The sequence below is a fragment of the Rhamphochromis longiceps genome, linkage group LG20 (genome assembly GCF_057381845.1).
Source record: "Rhamphochromis longiceps isolate RC_006_pf linkage group LG20, R_longiceps_female_GT1.1, whole genome shotgun sequence".
NCBI lineage: Eukaryota > Metazoa > Chordata > Actinopteri > Cichliformes > Cichlidae > Rhamphochromis > Rhamphochromis longiceps.
In genome coordinates, this window is record NC_140576.1 from 26864852 (window position 1) to 26884665 (window position 19814).

Below are 19814 nucleotides of genomic sequence, written 5' to 3' on the forward strand. Positions count from 1 at the left end.
TTCCCAGAGGAACCCACCCGAGGGATTAATAAAGTTCTACCTTATCTTATCTTATCTTATCTTATCTTATCTTATCTTGTGAACGCAGCATGAACATGAACTGTCCCCTAGCTTCTTAATCAAAGCTTGCTTTAAGTGGCACCTATGGCCCATCGTTCAGTCTGTTCTGGCATTGTGCTCCTACCATTTGTGGACCACATTAATTTCCCGTGGTTGTTTGGCTGTTTAATGGTGACCCTACCCTACTGCTGTCTTGCTTTGGCTTATTTAATTGTGTTTTAGCTTGACAAAATATTTTAAGTTGTTCATCACATCTGTGTTTTATATTTTTAACTGAGCTGCCCTCTCTTCATTTATTTATCTGTTTTTTTTGTGAGTTTTTCTTTTAGAAGGTAGAGGGGCAAAGAGAGGCGAGGCTCTTAAATCTTTAAATCTTTCTGATGCTGTAGTTTTTTGTTTTTTTTTTAATTAATTAGCCAAATAAATTATTAACTTTAATCTGCCATGCCTCGCTTCGCCAGTAATGAGCTTGTGTGCATTAATGATTGGTAACTACACTTATTAGGGTGATATTTCCTATGCTGAAATCCCTCAGGTGCTGTTGCTTGTCTCCTTTCTTCCAGTTTTTTTTTATGCCAACCCCATCAGGTTCCCCCTCGTTCAGGTGCAAGACGATTTAGATGTCACCTCAGTACTTGGGTGACAGAGTTGACTGAAGCTAACAGTAGTAGGACAGGCCCTGTGCTTGATCAGGGAAAAAGTAAAAGTGGATTTCAACCCAGCTCTCTTTGGCCTTAATCTGCAGGATTAGGGCATCAGAAAGTTCACTACAGTGGGCTGAAGTCTGCATGCGTAGAAATGTGTTTGTATGTTTGCGTGAGAGTGTGCGTGCATACTTTCTTTGTAGAAAACATACGTTTAAATTGAATGTGCTTGCATGTTTTTGCACATCAACATAGGTGTGAAACAGTTGGTGAACTCTAGTATCCAGAGCCACATGTGAAGCAGCAGCAGGCAGAGGGACGGGAGGGGAGAGAGCTGCCCGTGGGTTAAGAGCTAAAGCCGCTTGGCCCAGATGAAGATGGCTCTCAGGCTCTCTGCCAGTCAAAGCCTAGCCAACAGCCCACTCTTACTGACAAGTCAGGGGAACGGCGGGACAGGTCACACGCACAATTTGTATATATTTACGGTATATAACAGGAAGTGCAAAGTACGATGCCTCAAGAATGATGCCTGTACTTGAAATGTAATTAAAGATTAAACATTTTATATGAAATATTGTTTAAATTACCTACTGGCTACCAAAAGGTGACAAACCCACAAAAAGTATCCCATGATTTCCATAGAAGCCTTTTTTTGCCTTGGGTTTTACACCCCACAACTTTACTGCTTTGATTCATTTTCACAGCTTTCATCTGATCATTTTCAGCCACAGCAGGCGTCCATTTTCAAAGAACCACACGAAAAACACTCTGAACACCAGTTACTCTCACAGGGCCTGGCACCGAACAGCAGACAGGCGCTGTTAATGAATACAGCGACGCATTTAACGGCTAAGAAAAAAACGAATATCATCTCAAACCCCAATGGAGACCAAAACAGAGCTTAAAGAAAAGTAAATATTGGACCTAAACTCTACTTTGTTGCTCAAAGTGTAACTTAATCCAGGATGTTTCACTGCCATCTCTGATTGAAAGTTTTACTGTTTACTGCATTACTGATGGGAGTGGCTTTGTTCTCTCAGTACGCACAGCAGGAGTGACATCATAAAACCACTGGAGATCAGACTGGGCTGTCACAGTTTGAGTGCACCATTTATTTATCCACCTCCCCTTTCTGAAATGCTTTTGCACAAATATGTTATGCAAAGCTATTGCATAAATAGACAGTATAAAACATGTATATACAAAAGACACAAGATATAGCTACTGTGAGCCATTGGGCTTTATACTGCTTCAACCCCTTTGGATTGTAAAGTCCTGTTTTGAATCTTCAAGTTGAGTGTTGTCGTTGTCACCATCCTGGTCCAATTGTCGACTTTTTTCTAAGGAGAAGACTGCATGACATGTCTGACAGACACAGCAATGTCTGGTCAAATTCTCTAAATGCATTCATGAAACGAGCACTGCACCAAATACCTTCTTGCAAGTGCTTTGGCCTCTAGCAGACTGCTTTGGACACCCGTAGCTTGAATGGCCAACTTGTCTGGAGAATGTTCACCTTCAAAGTAAAACTTGCACCTTTTGAAATATGTTTGTTGCAGCAGTGAGGCACAGCTTTTACTCTGAAGGTAAATGTCTCCAGTGTGCAGAACCCTTTTTGAGGTTTTACTACCACAGATTAAATAGCGAGTCTTTTAGACAAGTTGGTGTCTTCTCTGAAAATGTGCCTGCGACAATCTGTTAGTAGCAAAAAGAGATCATAAAGATGGTTTTGCAAAGGATTTCATCTGGCAACAGTCAGCAACCTTCAGCAACGAGTCACTGACTGGGATCCACGTCTTTCCTTAGCGACCAGAAGACCTGTGTGGCTGAGGCCTAAGTGTTTACAGAGCAGAGGGCTTTTTTTCCATAGACTTCTATATGATCATTTATTGCAATCAGCAGTTTCAACTGCTGATGGCTGCAAGTCCAACGCACTTTCATGTTGGTTTCATTTTTTAGACATGAAAGTTTCATCCATCTTTTATCATTTCTGTGTTTATAATCTAATATAACCCCATGTGTTTTAAGCACGCTCTCTCTCATGCTTGCAACATTATTATTCACTCCACCACTTGATTTTTCCAACATTCAAATTTTCTTTTTCTCATCTTTTAGTCATGGTGGAGTTTGATTTTTTTTTTTTTTTCATTTAAATATCAGATGAGCCAGAGTGAACATGATGTAATGTGTAGCTGTTTTCTGGATACTGTTGTCAGGATCAAGTCTCTCTGAACATCTGCCAAACCTCAGAGATCATTTTACCAGAGTTGAACAGACAGTTCACAGTGACATAATGTCAAGAGTACTTTAAAAAAAAAAAAGCCTTTCTCTCTTCATTTCATCCATTAAATGCCAGTTGTGTTTTTCGCCATGCCAGGCAGGTGGTGTGGATTAGTGATGCTCTCTAAATTTCAGTACAGGATATTATACACAGTTCAGATTAGAATATATCATCAATGAAGCCACAGATTTGGATTTTCTTTTTTACTTTTAACCATCAACATCATGCATTTTTTTGTTAGTGTCTTCCTTAATTGCTTCATTTTCACTGTGATTCTTTACATCACTCACTTTATCATTTGTATATTTTCTTGATTAGCTGTCATCCTTTTTTCCTCCTCTGCCACAACCAAGCCGTTCTATTCTTAAATATTTCTGTCTGCGGCCGTGTTATTTTGCATTCCTCAAAAAATTGTCATTTCGCTGAAACATGGAGTGACCACAGCATGATAATAGCAAACTGAAATGTGATTCCTAACCAGAAGGGCCCAGACTTGGTAAAGTTGGAATACATTTAAATATAATTGACATAAATGGTCTATTAGAGGTTAAAACATAAGTAGATAAACCTCTTAAAAAAGGGTGTTTTTATTACTACCCATACATTTCCTTAGACCATTTTCAGCAGAACAAAATATATAGAAAAACTTTTGCAATAGTATATCTTCCACAGTTTTCTAGGAGACAAAAAGTCTTTTGGCACCCTAGGATAGTTCAGCCTGTGTGGAAACAGATTTAAGTTTAGAGATATGCAAGTGCAGCCTGTAGCTCCCATACAAATAATGGGCTACGACCACATAGGTAAATATTTCAAAACGTTGCAAGGGGAACTGTAACAAAAGAGCAACAAACAGACAGTAATGCAATCTTGACTTCTGTCTAAAAAGAACATCAAAAGCAATGCTTAATCTCAGGAGGCAATACTTTGTCATCTGATGTGCATCCTCTCTGTCTCTCAATCCCTCTCCGTCCGTCTCTCTCGTGATGAGATGGATGATGATGACTGTGGGTGAGGGAGAGAAAAGGGAGGGAGGGAGAGAAGGATAATACCTTCTGAATACATGATGAATGTATTCATCAGGCTTAAACTGACTTTGGGGGGGGGGGGGTGAGTGGTGTGCAGAGACAGAGAGAGCATGCATGTGAGTGACACCGAGCACTATCATCAGCTCTACCCTGCGGCCGCTCTCAGTCTCTCTATCCTCTTCCCAAAGAGAGACAGAGGAAGTCACGCAAGTTAAAAGAATACACATACACAGCTTTCCTTTCTCTCGTGCAGCCAGAGGCAGGAGGACAGGAGCTGCGAGACGCACGAGTAAAGCGCAACTTGTCTTTGGCTGCTGCCCACCCAGAGCTTTTTACTCAGCAACAAGCTCAAGAGCGGTGCCGCTCAGTGCGCTCAGCCTGAAGAGGACAGAGGATGCTAAACAATATGACGGACTGCGAGGAGGGAGAGGGGGGACCCAACAGCCAGGGTGAGTGACGAAACCTGCTGCCGAGGGATGAGAAGGGAGTGTGTATGTGTGTGTGAGTGCGTGGACCTCGATGCATCAGTCTCAGCGTGGGTGCTGGAAGGGAACGCGCACATGTCAGTTAATGAAAGTTAGAGAAACAAAATGATGTCAATGCAGAAACGCATAAATCGGAGTCATTTGTTGTATTTGCATGAGACCTTTCAGATAGTAACTGTAATCTGAATAGGACTAAATTAAGTCCAAGTGGAGGTGTCTGAGATCAGTCTGCTACACCTTCACTTTGCTCTGATGCGTTTCACCTCCTGAATTTCATATGTAAACCTTCATCTGCTTAAATAGTTCAGAAATTTGCTTCTTTTTAGCTGATTGGCTGCTGCTTTTCGAAAAAAATAAAAAGGCTGGTTTAGTCAGAAGCTCAGTGATATATGTGACTCAAATGTGGTCCAATTCATCCTGCAACTGTAGATATATACAAAAGGTTCTACAAAAAATAAATGGTCCCAGAAGACTTGAGTGCAGCCAGAAAAAACAGCCTTTCTTTTCCCATCAGGAACATCTTACCCAGGGGGCAATGTCAGCCTTTCATAAGCTTGCAAGTGTATGTCTCTGAGTGTTTAAATGCAGACTGGGTTTTTATTTTAACATTTTCTATTTGCTGAAATGATTCATTTCCTTTTTTTAAAAAAATATGTTACCGGTACAAACACTACAAGAATGCTGACCACTGGTCACAGTTGGTATTTTTCCCCATTTTTGGACATTAATTATTCATGGCAATAATTTTAAGTTGCAGCCTTGGTTGTAACAATTTTTTCCCACTGTGTTTGTGTTCACGTGTGCACCGTCATCAGGGAGCCATCCACCAATTATGTATTAAATTATCTTTTTAATTATGTGAGGGTTTTTTAAATATTTGACAATATGTTAAGACTGTATCTGCGCCATTTGAGTTTCAGTCATTTAGACCTAAATTATCTTAGTGTGTTTTGATTATTTCCTTTAAATATGACACCTGTCATTTATACAGAGCAATATCACTGTGGCTCCTTATTTTGATGAATTCTGTTAATTTAATTTGGTATGGCCCTATTCAGAGTCTTTGTCTTAAATATACTTGTTCTTTTAAAAGTCACATAATGGGTTTTGTTAAACGATTATAGACAACAACCCTGATGTGTAATAGGAAGAAAATAACCCACATGAGGATTTCATTCTGATTTATACATCTGGGCTGATTTGGCACTCCACTCAAGGCCTGTTGCTTCAAAAGATTAGGGGAGAAAATTGGATTACAAGAACAGTTTATTTCTATTCTCTATACACTATGACTGAGTGTAAACTCAGTTTGTTTCTCCATTTTCTAAGAGCTGAGCATCAAGATAATCTCTAAGCCATATTCACTGGCTACATGTTTTATACAAATACTATTATGTGTGTTTTTCGATACCTGGGAAGATATTTATGATGAGATTTGAGATTAATCTTAATTTTTTCCACATAATTAGAGGTGAACACAACAACAAGTGGGGGGAAATGATTTTTTGTTTTCAAATTAAAAAATATATATCATAGCTGTCATATTCTTCATTGGAAAAATAACTAAAAAAAACCCCTTTACATCGAAAACTGCTTCACACAAAAAATGGCTTTAGTCTTCAAAGATCTGTGTACACTGTCCAAAGTTACTTTCATCTGTTTTAATCTGTATTCATTCATCATTCACTGTTTAAAAGCAAAGGCTTATATCAGCATTCCACCCATTCATGCCATATCCACTTATATAAAAATGCAGTTTGACAGTAGAAGGTGAAGGTATATTCCCCAGAGCTGTGAATTGCTTGTTTTTCTCAACTTATTGTAAGACTCATGAATCCATATATATATATATATATATATATATATATATATATATATATATATATATATATATATATATATATATATATATATATATATATATATATATATATATATATATATACAAATAAGCAAAGCAGATCCTGCCTTTGCTAGAATTTTAACTCCCTGTGCACTAGAGGGACGGTGACCTTTTGCTTTTTAAAGGTCATGATGTGAGCGACACCATCGCACCACAGGGGTAAATAATGAGGTGGCATTCAGGGTGCACACTGGACTTTTATGGAGCCACACTATATACAATAACGACTGTCCAAGCCAGGACATCACCTGGAAGTAAATAAATACCATCTCATTATAGTTGTGGCGAGTTTAAAGTGAGAACAAGTGGATGGATTGATGAGCTCCCTGGAGCCCTCATACTGACCACTGGCAATCAGAATTAATGCGTTCTAATCAATAAGCTCACCAGGGGGGCTGAGGTGAGATGAGGAAGCTATTTTTAGATGAATCGCTCCTGCTGCAGGTTTAAAAATACTTAATTTTCTTATATTGTGCAGAAATATTTGTAGATTTTGAGCTCATTACTGATGAACCCTCTTTTAGCTCTGTCTGTAACAAATGTAAATTACATTCATAACTCAAATTTTCATGTAAATAAATGCCTGTAAATGTGTTCCAAAGTAAATGTAATGAAATTATCTCAATTAAAGGAACTCAATATGGCTCCATTCAGAATTATAGTTATGACAGGTTTATTGTCACTGATGCTTTAACATGTATGTACTCCTTAAATTATAGCTGATAATAAATAAAAGTAGACTGAAAATATTCACTTACGTAACGAGGCAAAACTCACAGAAGGTCTAAGCAAATATAAACAGACATCAACTGTCTCTCAACATTAACCGTAACATGACAGAACGACTATATTATCATCGTGTCGCTTACATATCGTTAAATTCTGTGTGTACTGCAATTGTTATCAAACCAGTCAAATCTTACTGCACCAGCAGGGTTTATAGCTACAGCCACCAAAGTGCTGTTTGCATCATCTGTAGCAGATGGCACAGGAGATAAATGAAGGTCAGAGGTTAGCATCTTACCATGAAACTCATAGACGAAAACTAATATAGATTGTAAACCTTTTAAAAAATAAAGCAAAGCTACGTAAAGCCACCATATTGTATCTTTGGATGGAACACACCAAAACCAGCAACCACAGACATACTGTTTAGTTCAGCTTCTGAGGAATAGATGTGAGTGTTTATTTGGCACTTTTTAGTGTGTGTTATTGCAGCTGAATGCTTTTTGTCTGTCTTTTTGTTTTTAGCTAACTGAAAGCCGTTTAATTGATTTTAAAGTTTTCCATAAAAGCAAGACTGCTAATCATCTCTGCCTCTGTCACCAGAACTGTTGGTTCATATCAGCTCATGGTGACTTCTATGACATCAGAATGACATCAAAATTCATTATTTGAAGGCCCTAACTGCTGTATCTGTAAAAAACAAACAAAAAAAAACATCTGAAATAAATAATCAGGGCAGCATCAAAGTCAGTCGGACTTGTTATGTGTAAGAATGCAAAAAATGCATCTAAATGTTGTTGAAATTGTTGATTTTTTTCCCCACTTTACTTATCTTAGAAATCTTCTTCTTTTCTGCAACACTTAGATGAAGTGCCAACACCCCCAGGGTTGAAACAAGGGTCTCGCAGCCAGCTGGTGGCCCTTATATCAATCACTGCATGTTACTGGCATTTATCACTTCCAACGCGGTCGTTCTGACTAAATTGCTCCTCTGAGCTGCTCCCACTGTCACTCTCTCAGGTGACTGATTACCAGCTGACACAACAAACCACACAAGACACAAATCGGTTGATTGTACTTAAAGGTGTGCGCTCGCATTTTTGCTAAATATGCCAATTTACAGTCAGAGCAAGATATTATAAACTGGCTCTGCATGAGTGGGTTTGTTTGAGAGAGTTCACAGCAGCATAGTTTGAGCACTTGCTGAAACAGTTTTATACCAGAGTGAAACATCAGTCTGATTTCATCCACTGACAGTTAACCCCGGGCACTATCGGCTCTGTGTTCGCTGCAGCTTACATTGCATCAGATTATATTTTCATTCGGCTGAGCCTTTTTTGAATTTCCCCTGTACTCTCAGTGGTCTAGGAGTCTGGCGAGCTCAGCAGGGGCACAGGGCTGCCAAGCCATCTCTGACTTATTGTTTGAAACTGTGTATCAGCATGTAAGTGGGCATCTTTCAGAAGGCAGACAAGCACCAAATTGTTATTGTGTTCCTTTGATATGTGTTATATTTGTTCTCCTGCACTAAGATTAATGCAAATCAGTCATGTCTGTAAGTGGTAGTCTTTGTTAACTAGCGATTTTTTATGTTTAGATGGGCATAAGTAATTTTGATCTGCTCCATTAGAGTGAATCTTAGCTACATATCTGCACTACAGTGCACTGATGGACTCAATCTGGTCACCTGGCACATTTGCACTGTTTCTCCCCTCCTTTATAGTGGACACAAGCAGCTATGAAATCGTATACATGGTATTATCTCATAGTGCTGCATTATATAAACCTGACCTCTTAATGCCATATGAAGGATTTTAATGTCGCTGCTTCCCTGAAATTTCACAGCTGCATCCTCAGCTGATTTACATTTTAATAAACAGAAAATAATCTCGCCATTTGGTTTGCCTTGTCAAACTTTGCAGATTAAAGCGGCTGTAATAACAAGGTGGTTACAAATGAAACAACTGAACAGTGAGCAACAGGTAGAAAGGCTATCTCGGGGATTTTCTGACATGCTGTCCTGCTCTGTTCTGTGACTGAGAAGAAGAAACAAAGGAGCACAGAAAAGTCCAAAAATCAGTTCTAGAGGTCTACCCGACCACAGGGCAAGACACAGTCAGGACATGACAACAAGATCTGGTGAGGTAGTAACTAACACAACGGAAGGACCGAAGGACAAGAGGGGAACACAAAAGGAACTAAACAATTAGTGATAATTTCGCAGATAAGTTACATTATTATTATGAATTATATTATTATGGCAATGATACAACATGCATGATTATGAAAAGTGACACATAATGAAAATGTTTGCCCTAGGTACTTTACATTTTGACTATAAAACATGCATAAGTAATTTTTTTCAACTATGCAAAACTATTATGCAACAAAATTGTGTTTTTTTGCAGAATAAATCAGCAATAAGATATAAGGCTGCAATTAAGCCTGAAAATCTCTCTCAATGTCTTCTACATTGTTATTATTACTATTAGAGAACCTTCACAGACATATTATTATTATTATTATTTAAGATTTTCCAATAATATAATTTTTTTATTATGTATTTTGATTTCCTAGAAACATCCCCACTTAAGTGTCCCGTGGCTGGATAGATTCATTTAGTTTTAAGCATTTGGAAAGACAAAGTTCTCTGTTGTCGTAAGAATATTTTCACTATTGTTAGGCCCTTCTGCTCAGTGACACCTACTTTCAACAACCACTGACTCACTGAAGCTTACTGAGACAACGACCTCAGAGGTCAACAGTAGGAGATCCAGAAACAGAGTGCCCGAAATGGAGAAAGCGAAGAGGCAATAGTGACACATCTCTTTTCTAATCCTCCCACTGAGCTACAACAACTTTCCCACCAAGTCATCTTAGATTGGAGATTATGAAATACAGAGTGGTCTAATCCTTTCTTCTCCATCATGTTCCTTCTCACAGCTCGCTCTCAGCAGTCCAGTCACATCACCCTGTCTGTGGAGGAATCTGAGAACATCCTTTACACAAACTCTCTATCACAATATATTATTGTAATGGTTTTGAGACAAAAAAAAACTGCTAGAAGTTAATTACATTTTATATATTCAATAATCTGCTGTTGGGTGGGGTGCCTTACAAATAAGATACTTACACGATACTTTAAAATGTAACAACAAGGGGGCCTTAACAAAGTATGGCATATGTGATGAGATACCAGTGAAAAATGTGTCTTAGAATTGCTACAAACTAGAGGTGCACCGGTTGACCATCACGGGATCTGAATCAGCGGATGATCAGCGTTTTTCACTGTGAGTGAAGACACAAAGTTTGTCAAGTAAACCGCAGGTGGTCCAGCAAGATTAATCAAACACTTAAAACCCGTCGTTGAGCTGAACATGGACATTTTAAAGAAGCTAACACAGGAAAAGTGGACGAAGCTAAAGCTATCAAGAGCTTTTGTCCCTGATACAAGTGAGCAGTCGAAGTGGTTACTAGGAAAATTTTGGAGATGAGTAAAAGAGAGAAGCGATCATTGTTCTGTTATCTGATGAACTTATAACTTTGTTTTGTTATATATACCTGTTGCACCTGCTTTTGTTTGGTAAGGTACAATATGTCAAGTAAAGCTGGGTGGACAGCAGCTCATTTTACGTTTATTACCTGTATTTCTTTCCAGTGGCAAAGAGCTTTCACTATCTTGTATGCATAAAAAAAAGAGTTTGTTGTCCTTGCATCTCTGAAAGAAACCAACTGCACCTTCTGTGTATTTTGAATATGGGGGTAACACTGGTGTTCGTGCATCACTGTGGCATTTCTCTGTCAGCCTACAGGTCACAGTGAGTGTCGTTTGTACATCACCTGGACAACTTGCATATTAGTGCAAGTGTGATAAAAATTAAACTCTATTCTTTTTTGTTTGACTTTGTCCAGAACAAAGTCTAATGGCTGAGATGCTACTTGCAGCTGTAAGATTATTATCCTCATTAACACTTTCCTGTTCTTCTTTAATCTGATTGAATTATTCATCTTTATTATTCGTTCTTGTCACTTATCAACTCCATTTGTTATAAAAAAAAAATTATGCAGAAGTGCACTCTGACTCACACATTAGATCTCCTCATTTATCAACACCTGTTTTATGTCTGTGAACAGACATAAAGAAACGGGAGGGAAACAAATAAGACATCCTCCATGTAATATGATAAAATCATCCTCATTGACCTTCATACAAACTGAAGTGTTGTGGATGAATCATTTGATGTTCCCTTGCCGAGAAGAATAAACTAGCTGAGTGTTCAGATGAGTCATCCTTTTCTGGTTCAGCTTTTGATTTTCTTTTTCTGAAACTAGTAAGCTGAGGGCACAGTTAAGCAAAACTTTTCTTTAGAGCCTGTTCCACTGAGGTCATATGTGTGTTTTCCCACCTACCTTTACATCATTTTTTTCACCCTTTGTTTCTCAGCGTTCTCATTGTCACGCTTTCAGCTTCTGTGTGTTGATCTGCGAAGAGGAGTGATATGTAACAAATGAGGCACCCAGCTTAGGTGGAAACCTCAGACAGAGCGAGAATCAGAGGGTACATTTTGACAGTACTTTATATAAACATGCATCGTTCTACCTTTCTAATAGACAAAAAATTAATGTGAAACAATAGCAAAGTTAATTTTATTTCTGCTACAGTTGTCATTACTGCCTGCCCTGACAAAGCAACCTAAGGGTAGAAAGACCTGAACTGGGATAAAGAAATAGAAACCAGTTCTTATAAGAATGAAAGCTGTAACTGTTTATTTAAATGTCTCAACTGGTTTAAGACTGTTCAGCAACATGGCTCAGCCCAATAATACCACACTGGTGGGACACAGTCACTTACCACAAAGGATAAAATGACCAGACTTAATGGCCAGAATTAATGAAGCAGTTCTAGCTTCCTAAAACCAAACCAAACTGTTTTCTTGAGAACTATCAGAAAATTTAACTCAAACTTAAAAGTTCCGTCTTTTGCAAAATGCACTTTTTTTTACAGTTTCTCTCAAGAAATACGAGGGGCGATTAATACCACTATCACATCTAAGTGTAAATAAACAACCAGTTAATAGACAGCTATAGGAGGTAGTTGACTAATGGCACAGTGACAGAAAGTAAAACTGGGACACCAACCTCCTTGTGACTGGGAAAAAAAATCAGTGGTTACCACTTTTGATGACAAGGCAATTGCGCAGGTCGTCTGGTGGGATGTAACCTGTTTAAAAATAATGGGAGCCTGACTGCAATCACTTTCAGACAGACTGCCAAAGAAATGCAGACAGATTCCCAACAAGATCACTCTGCATCAGTATAGAGCGATTAATGCAACTCGTCTGCGTGGCATCTCCAACCCTTCTGCTTTCCAGCTGATTTGCTATATCCTTATATAAAAGCCAAACTGCAGAGCACCTATAACTTTTTGCAGTTAAATTGCTGTCTTGCAGGGACAATGTTACTATTTGGTTCTGAAATTCTGTCTCAAATTTGAATCTCTTTGTTTACAGATGGCAAAAGATTTGCAGCAGAGAGCGACAGATTTGCAGTTTTTGCTGATTTATCACAGATAATGGCCATATTATCACAAACAGATTGTATGTAATTGCCAGCTTGACCCCATTTAACTGCAAACTGATAGCAGACTGATAGCAGACTGACTCCGTCCTACTCCAGTTCGATTGCTGTCTTGATGCAACAAAGTCACAGATCTGGGCCCCATCTTCAAAGTAATTGTTTACAAGGCAACAAGATAACAAGCTCCCTGCACACGGTTGTGATATTACACTTAAATTGTTTGCAAAGATGGCAAGTCAGGTTAACAGTGCTGGTGTCTGAATTTGTTCCCTGTTGTACAGAGCATTGATGCCGTTTCCCTCTTTTCCCTCTTTGTGCTACGTTAAGTTAAAATATCACCAAGAAAGCAAATAATTGCATTTCCCCAAATGGCAAACTTGCTTTAATAAACACAGTAATCGTGATCCAACGAGTATATGGCTGGCTAGATAGATTTATACAACATATATATAATACAACACTTTAGCATGTAGTGTCTGTATTCCTGTGCACGTTCTCACCATATTCGAATCTCTGGTGGCTTACATAAGTGTCAACAACCACATGAACATGGTGGTCTCATTAGCTGCAGAGTTATACTTGTATGTGTTGGAGGAGGAGATGTGTAAATGGATTTCAAATGCAACGAGATTGGTTTGTTCAACACAAAAAAGTTTTACTTCTGGAAATTCTCAAGCTGGTGTGAGTGTTCTGTTTATACCTCCCTTATTTCTGTCAAAGTGTTAAGATCTGTTGACAAGTTGATAGAAGTTTGTGTATTTACATATATGTATCTTGGGACTCTTGCTTCTGAATTTAAAGCCAAGCAAACAATTGAGCTTAATGTAAACACATGAGGGGTTTTATGAGTTCAAGTACTCACTGCATATACAAGCTTACAATAGGCTCAGATGATTATTTTGGTGTCTATGCTGCTTAACAAGCTTTTTGTGATTCATCCATCCATTTATCCATCCATCGTTTTGCCTCATCCATTTGCTGGAACCTATCCCAACGATCATGTGGTGAGAGGTGGTGTAAACCCTGGATAGGTCTCCAATCTGCAGAGCCGACACTTTCGCTTTCACCGAGGCGTCACATTCACGCCTACAGGAATTTTAGAATTGCCAGTTAACCTAACATGCATGTCTTTGAACTGTGGGAGGAAGCCAGTGTACCATGAGGGATCCCACACAGCCATGGGGAGAGCATTCAATCACTGCACAGAAAGGCTCCAGCCAGCCAGTGCACTCAAACCTTCTAGATGTGAGGCAAAGTTATCAGTTTTGCCAATATTTTATCAAACGAAGTGTAAATGCACAGTTATTACATGCAGTGAAGCATGAGAACCTGTACCAGGCAAAATATAAGTCAAGAGGTGAAATGAAACCAATGCTGTCTGCCCCACAGACTACACTGGAGCCATACTTGCCTTGTACTGGAAATTAAGCATTCATTTTGATGCCTGGCTGCTTTTGAGAAGCCAAATTCATGTACCTTATCATTTCACATGTTTAAATCACACTCTGAAGATCCTCCTGATAGTCCCTGTAATATCTTATTTCACTGACTTCCATTGGAGTAAATTGGCAGCAGTCTTTAATAAAGAAATAATAAAATAAATAAAGCGGAATGTTATATTATATGTGTGTGTGCCAGACAATGTACTACAAATTAAAAGCACTGAGGCAAGACGGCGAATGATCTTGTCTCACTTAGTACATATGAAATGGCATTCGGTGCCCACCCAAGAGAAGACAGGAGAAGAAGGGAAAAGTTCACTGATGTTTAAAATAAAAGTACAGTGGAAGGTTAACCTTTAACTATTATCAATTTTTAATAGAAATAATTTAATTTAATTCTATGTGCAACACAGTGACAGAGGCTCTCGGTGAGGAAACAGAGTTAAATGACACAAATAACTTCATGGAATTAGCTTTAAGTCCTTGGTTATAGCATGCGAGGTGAAAACGATGGAGGAATGTGTGTGTGTCTCATGTAATTGTGAGGCTGCTGTGCAGCTGATTGGTGCAGTTCTCTCACATGCAGAAGTTAATTTCTGCTTTTCTCTTTGGCCTTCAGCAGCTGCTGGATAATCCCCTTGAGCCTGTGTCCTATTAAGCTTTTAAAAGCCGGTATAAACTGTTCATTTTTTAATAACCATGTCACATCAAGGGTACAAATCTGCACCACCCACTGCCTTTCATCTGCACACTGTGGTCAAATTTCATCACAGCTCTGCTTGCTGCTCTGTAAATATAAGCATCTTCGTCTCCAACAACGTCATCTTTCTGATCAGATTATTTCTCATCGGTTAATCATATGTGTGTCAAGTGTAGGCAGAAGGATTATAGAAAACATTCTGACTCCATTTGCCCTCAATGATTATAGATTGGTTGCATTAACATCTGAATGGAGGACAGAATGGAAGCGTGTCTGCAGTGATCAGGGCCCCTCAGGAGGCTGTGTAATTATTTCTTTCTCTTTACCCTGTACAGTGGCGACATCCAGTATAACTTTGATTTAAATTCTCAGGTGATGCTACAGTTTTTTGGTTTTTTCAGTGGTGAGAAGAAGATAAAGTACAGGGAACCAGTGGGCAGAGCACCAGATACCTGGCTGTTCACCACAAGTGTAACACTGAGCCTCTCTACAGGAAAAGACAGAGCATATTTTACTTCCCGATGAAGCTTAGATCATTTAATGTATACAGTAAAATGTTCACACCTGTTGTTAGACTGCTGGTGCAAGTTTCTTTGTAGCTATGGAAGCTTAACACACTGATTTTGAAGGCTGGCTCGCTGCTAGGGACTAACCTGAAGCCCCTACAGTTAGTTACTGAGCAAAAGATGTTGAACAAATCACTTGACATCCTGGACAACACCTCTTACCTCTTTCACAACCTTCTAGTCAACCAGAATGTCATTAGCGGGATTCTTCAACCCTGTAATAAGGACAGAGGAAATCTTTCATACCTCTCCAGTTTTGTTTTTTTTTTTTTTGTTTTGTTTTTGTGTCCCATTTGGATCTTTAGCCATCAGAATTGTTGTCTTAAGGCCAAGAAAGATGCCAAGCGGATTTATTTTACCAAGTGGATCATCATGGCCTTGCCATATTGGTCCATTTGATTGACCTTTATTATAATTATGAATTTATTTTATTTTCAGTTGCTACAAACGGGACAGACATGACTGGGGGATAGGACAGGGAGAAAGAATGAAAGAAAGAGAGGGAGAGAAAGAAAACCAAAGGGGAGAAGAGACGGTGAGAAGGGGGGGAAGAAAGAAAAACAAACAAACAAACAAACAAAACACCTGGGTCACCTGTATGGAGAAAAAAAACAGAAGAGAAAGCAAACAACAAAGAGCAACATAATAAAAAATACGGCACCATCACAATAAACTAGCTAGCAGTAGATATCAGTAGATACTAAATAATAAACGATATTGTGCAGCACGCAAGATAGACAGCGCACAATGTGCTTTGAGGCAGCAGCCAAGAAAGCTGTAGTCCGCGTCTGTGAATACCCGTGTGTACACCTGTGTGCATACCTGTGTGGATCAGCATGCTCGCATTCCAAAGGTTTCTCCATGTAACGATCTGCTAGGGAGTGAGGGGAGCCACAGCCCCGTCCCCAGGGCATGAAGCAGGTATGGAGGAGATCAAAACTCCAGACATCCAGAGGCCCCCAGAACACAAGAGACCAAGGAAGACCAACAGAGGGGCAGCCGCGCCACTGTCCCAGTAAGAGCTGAGGAGAGTCCCAGATGAGGGCTCACTCAGCAGCCACTGAGCAGAAGCCAAGGGGAGTTGCAGTGACGCGCCCGTGAGCTCCGCCGGCAGCCAGCCGTGCCTGAGTGACCGAGCCCCAGGCCGAGAGGCCGGGGGCACCCCACCTCCGAAGTGGCCCGAGCGAGCCCCAGGCTCCAGGCCCCGATAAGCGGCCGCCAAGGAGTGAGCCGGTGTGTACCCGGACGCCCACCCCCAGACACAAAGAACCACCAACGCACCGATACCATACCTCTCCAGTTAACGTAATAACGACTCTCTGTGACCCTCTGTGCTCTGAAAGGATACTTTCCCTCAGTGTGGCAAAGCACAAGCTCATTCTACTTGTTAATTTGCATTCATAAACTATAGACATTTGCCAGCTGCACCCATTTCTTTTGCATAATTTAAAGTTTTAGAATAGTCAACATCTGAGATCTCAGAGTGCACGACTCCTAAATCACTGTTTAATATCAAGATTATTGTGAACATTCCCATACTTCCATAAAGAGTTGTCTTGACTGTCATCTCTGCATGAGACTGAAATATCGTGATAGAATATGGGTAAAACGTGCATGCGCAGTGCCTTTGTTTTCATACGCACATGGCAGAAAAAGCATGGCGACGACGGAGAATTAGAAGGACTGTCGCTACCCGATCCGTACCAGAAACCCGATCGGTACCCCGCATGCGCAAATCTTACGTCACTTCCTCTCTTTGCCAACATTGCGACATTCAATATATTATATATATATTATATATTATATATTGACACGGTTAGCGCCCAGTTAGCTCTTAGCATTTCTCAACAGCTCTGCCTCCTTTTCGACTACCGGGACATTTAAACAATGGATAATCCGTATCCGCAACAAATTTTTGCTGTTCTCCTCAACAGAGAGCGTCCCCCGATTGATCAACAGCGCCATAAAATAAGAAGAATGGTGCCTAATGACAGAGTTAATAATACAGACTTTGTAATATGTCACGTGAAGATTCAGCAGCCAGATGAAGTGTTTACTGGCAATTGACAGTGATAGCGGACATCATCATAACTATTCCAACAATCCTCTCCACACAGACAAGCATAAACACACTTGACTATCACTAAATCAAATTCAATACACGTTTGTAATGACGCTAATTCAGTTTACAATAGGGTTCATTCGCTCAGTCACCAGGTGGCAGTATCCTCTTACACTGGGGAGTAAACTGCCATTAAACGAACAGAAGAAGAAGAAAACCCCTGCAGTCAAAGGAGCTTGCAAAGAAAAGCGTCTGGACTTCTTTAAGTTGCTTGAAGACGTTTCACCTCTCATCCGAGAAGCTTCCTCAGTTCCAAGGTCAAATGGTGGAGAGTCCCAGACATAAACCCAGTGGGAGCGACCCCCCACAGAGGGACAAAAGGACCCCCTGACGATCCTCTAATCGCCTGAGCCAAGGTGGGAAACTGGGCGTGGGTCCCAATCAGCCAGAGTTTTGGGTGTGTTCATTGTGAAACCTGGCCCCACCTTATCATGCGAATTCCTGAGGTCAGATGGCCCAGGATGTGAGTGGGCGTTAAGGCGTCTGGGAAGGGATCTCAAAACTGGATTATAGATGGCAGAGAGTTGGTGTCGTAAACCCCCGCCTCTGTTCAAAGATGGTCGCTCACAGTGGACATAGATGGCTTCTTTCACTCCTCTTTCAAACCATCTGTCCTCTCTGTCCAAAATGTGAACATTGGCATCCTCGAAAGAGTGTCCTTTATCCTTAAGATGCAGATGGACTGCTGAGTCTTGTCCTGTGGAGGTGGCTCTTCTGTGTTGTGCCATGCGCTTGTGAAGTGGCTGTTTGGTCTCTCCAATGTAGAGGTCTGAGCATTCCTCGCTGCACTGTACAGCATACACCACATTGTTAAGTTTGTGTTTTGGTGTTTTGTCTTTCGGGTGAACCAGTTTGTGTCTGAGCGTGTTGCTGGGTCTGAAATACACTGGGATGTCATGCTTGGAGAAAACTCTCCTGAGTTTCTCTGATACGCCGGCTACATAGGGGATGACAATGTTGTTGCGTCTGTCCTCCCTCGCTGGTGTCTGATCTTCTTTTCTGTGCCTCTTTGCTGACTTTAAGAACGCCCATTTAGGATAGCCACACGTTTTGAGTGCTTCCTTTACATGTGTGTGTTCCTTCTTTTTCCCTTCAGGCTTAGAGGGAACATGTTCTGCCCGGTGGTGTAGGGTCCTGATTACTCCAAGTTTGTGTTCCAAAGGGTGATGGGAGTCAAAGAGGAGGTACTGGTCCGTGTGTGTGGGCTTCCGGTAAACTTCGATGTTGAGTTTGCCGTTCTCTTCAATGTGCACAGCGCAGTCCAGCGCAGTCCGTACCCTGCACATGCGCGGTACGGATCGGGTAGACCCGATTTGTACAGCCCGACTTTGCACATGCGCAGTAAGGATCGGGAGTTCCGATCTGTCACTATCTTTTTATTTTTTTGTTTTTGTCTACATTGTATTAAATGTTTCATTATCGGAAACATTTTAAGAGATACTTGTTATTCTTAACATCTTAACAGATACTCTGACCTGTAACTATCGTAAAATGCTTCGACCGGAAGTAGACACCTTTCGCGCATGCGGGGTACCGATTGGGTTTCCGGTACGGATCGGGTAGTGACAAGGACGAAAGCGGATCGTTGAATGAAACAGATGAACCAGAATTGGTTTGTACAAAATGGCGCAACTAAAGTGGTGTGGAACTGGTTTGGCTTTCGCCCGTCAGATACACACCAAGGCACAACAAGAGCGTGCAAGCGGGCCGTCGTTATTACCGAACTGATTTTACATGATACACGGTGCTCAAAAATCTGTCAAATAAGTTTTAGTACAACTTCGGTAAGCTACCAAGCCACAACACTTGATGAATTGTCGGAGCATTACGGCGACCGTAATACGTACTGTGGTTCAATATAATATTACCATATTGTGTGTGTATAACCTCTTTTTAAGTTTTGTGGATATTTTACATGGTTATGCTGAGGATATGTCGGCCAATTTCAACTGGAAATGCCTTTTGGTTGAACTGTCAGCCAGGAATTTGCATTTGCACTGTTAAATTTTTATATATTAATGCACATAAAAAACAGCTGCTTGTTTAACTGAAAATACATTGATGGGTTTTTTTTGCACTAATAAACTTGTGGAGTTGTAAAGTATTTTGTCTCGCATTAATTATATCGGCAGTTATATCGTTATCGCAAATTTTCAAATATATATCGTGATAAATATTTTTGGCCATATTGCCCTGCCCTAGTGTCAAGCTTTAACTTGTAACCATTTTCAAGCTCAAACAAAAATCTTCAGACAGAGCGAGACCAAAAGGATTACTCAGTTG